Below are 3213 nucleotides of genomic sequence, written 5' to 3'. Positions count from 1 at the left end.
CACCTAATCCCTTGTCTTCCCCTAGTTCTTCTTCCTTCCACCGACTACTCCATGCCACCTTCACAGGATCAACTTCCTCCATCCTGGTCACATGCCCATACCATCTTAAAAGTGCCTCTCTCCTGCCTCTGCTCTGATGTCACCATTGCTCCTCTCTCTCAGTGACACTCCCATCAGCCATCGCAGCATCATCTCTGTCCTCTCCAGCTGTTTCTCTTCATTCTTCCTCAGCGCCCAGGCTTCTGCGCCATACAGCACTATAATAGCAACTTTTGGAAGACGGCTTCAGGTCATTCCTCCATCTACCTCACACACCCCAAAGGAGGGCGCATTCCACAGTTTGGAAACCACTGGTTTACAAGAACATTGCCAACCGAGTGCTAACCCAACATAGTCATTGGTATTGACACATCCTATCAGTGACGTTTTTTGCTCTTGGTTCAGTTAATAATATTTGTTTATCCAGACAAATGTAGGAACGCGTAGTACTAGATTGATAAATGAAGATTATCAGAAACTCAGTAGAATAGAATAGTTGGGTTGAGAAACACTTCTTGTTTAAATTTAATGGAACAAACAAGTCCTTCCTTCGACCTAATTCCCAGAAAGAATTATTATTGAGCTCTATTCTCCTCATCTGTGAGTTGTATGAGACAATAAGTATGTGATATTATCTCTTAGTGTGTGGATGGAGTGGCCGGATAATAGAACTGCCTGCCAAAATTTAATGCGTTTGGGTGTGTGTATAATTCACCGAGTCGGTCAGGATAACATGACTTGGCGTGATCGTCGGCTCATTACCCTCCAGAAAGAGGGCTGAGAGCTCAAATGGTCCGATCTAGGGCAAGGCTGTGACCTTCAAACACGCACACAACCATTCCCTCCCTGAAGAGGAAAAGTAAGTTCCCACTTCGTTCGTGAAAATTTTCGCACCCGATCCGGCGCGAACCCCCGTCCTACTAGATGTCAGGCAAAAAGCATTACCACTACTCCAGTTGTGTGTGTGTGTGTGTGTGTGTGTGTGTGTGTGGAGGCTGATTAGAACAATTGTGTACACGGGCGACCGCAACTGCTAGCATATTTGTAGATATTGCATTACGAAAATTTCGTAAAACGTTAGGTGCATGGACAATTTGCGGGAATGCAAGTCTTACACAGTGCTGGTAATTTCGTGTGTCGTGTGTATTTTGTCAAATATATCACCATCTTTAATAGCGACATTACGCCCGTATTCATTTTGGATGACAACTGGAAAATAGACTGATTGTAGCATATTCCTGCCAACCGAAAGGTAACAATGTAAGGTAATCTACCGCGTGTGTCAGGTAGAGAGAGGGAGAGATTATGCACGTTCAATACTCGTATAATCACTCACGTATGCACATAAGTATAAAGTTATATAGGTCTATTACTATATGAGGGATTGGCCCTAAGAAAGTGTGGACTGGAGTATGCTTAAATATATAGTCTGGTATGAAGGCCAGGCTCATTCATCCATAAGTAGGGTAAGTGCCTATACGACTATGAAAGGATAAATTACGCCGTCAGTCTAAAGGATGTATTTTCCTTATTCTGCCAGAGTTCGGTCTTAAGTTAACAGTAGTTGACTTAGACAAATATAAAATGGACTATTACAAGATGTTAGATTCGGTGTTCAATACAAGTTACAAAGAAATTTACAGTATCTTTTTATGCAACTTGCATGAGAAGCAGCTGAAATCAATTCTAAATTTTTGTAAACTTTCGGTCAACAATAGAAAGCTTTCTGATGAGGGGACGTTATAACGCAAACGAAGGATAAGATTACGTATTGGCGATACCTACAGTATTCGCTTAGGTACTGAACTTATTCCATCAAATACTGAACCATCATTAGCAGCCTGTTGCCACTACCTTTTATTATTAATAGCAATATCGTATTGGAATGATGATCAACACAGTTTGTTGACAATGGCTACTTAGCCTCTCCCTAACACTCACCTACCCCCACCACCATCCCTCCTCTCCCCCATCACTCACCTTCCCCGCAACTCCCACCCCCTGCTTCACCCCCAGCACTGTTACCAGATCATTTCTGTCTGTCGCTGCTGCTGCCATCTACACAGTGTCCCTCGCGGAAATTTCTCCCGCTGTACATCTTTTCAGTAATGTTAATGATCAAGGAAATAATCATAAAAAAACATGAAGGAATTAGCATTTCACAGAAGATGCTAAAAAAGTTAAATATGTATCATAAACTGTCGAAGTCAAGGATACAATTCGATTTCGAATGGAGCCTATTCGCTATTTCTTTGTTTTATTTAAAAAAAAACAACAACAAGCAAATGACACTAGACATTGAGTACAATAGTCAGTGAAGTACAGTGTGTATAGTCTAGTTATATCCCAAATCATTATATAACTAATAAACGTCAATATTATGATAGCCGTTCTTGGGGAGGTAAAATACTCAGGGGAACAGCCAGTCACTCGGCGGGAAATTAAAAGTACCACCAGCTAGCTGATGTCATCTCACAGCTGTCAAATGTCGAAACAAGTCCTCCCTGTGAAAATCACCGATAATAAAGGTACGTATGCTTTGCTTGTCCCCGTTTGTAATTCATATTTCAGGGTGTGTGAAGGCAAAAATTACATAATTATTATAATAGCCTTTGATTATGCAGATCAAGAAATGCAAACGTTTATAGTCAGATCGGACGACACAAACGCAATCTTTCCTTCCACAGTGACCTCACACTCATGGCATAGAGGCCTGTTTTTGAATAGCCATAATGGGATTTTAATTTTGGCAGTAGCCTACATTCGAATTTGTATTCTCACAATAGCTTACAATCGAATATTTTATTATGGCAGGAGTGACCAGCAGACTTCCACCATGGCTTAGGCAAGCAAAGAGGCTCAAAGCAGTCCACAACTAACAAGCCAGACAAAGGAAATCATAATAAATGTTTACAATTATTTCCGACATCAAAATGAAGAAGAAAGTGAAACTGACATCGAGCTAAGGACTGCTGCTGTCATTTGGGTCTCCGTGCTCTCTCTTCACAGGATAAAACGACAGCACAGAGATGGCGTAATTAAATCTCCACCTCAAAGGACCAGGATATCGCTCGTGATGGGAGCGTTGGATGACTTTGATAAAGACTGTATTCGATGAGAGATACTGTCATTCAATGAGAGGGGTGAAATTCCCACACTGGACGCTCTGCTGAA

This window comes from Coenobita brevimanus, chromosome 98, assembly GCF_032717465.1.
Source record: "Coenobita brevimanus isolate Jiangsu-jjx chromosome 98, ASM3271746v2, whole genome shotgun sequence".
Classification (NCBI taxonomy): Eukaryota; Metazoa; Arthropoda; class Malacostraca; order Decapoda; family Coenobitidae; genus Coenobita; species Coenobita brevimanus.
This window is presented reverse-complemented; position numbering follows the sequence as displayed.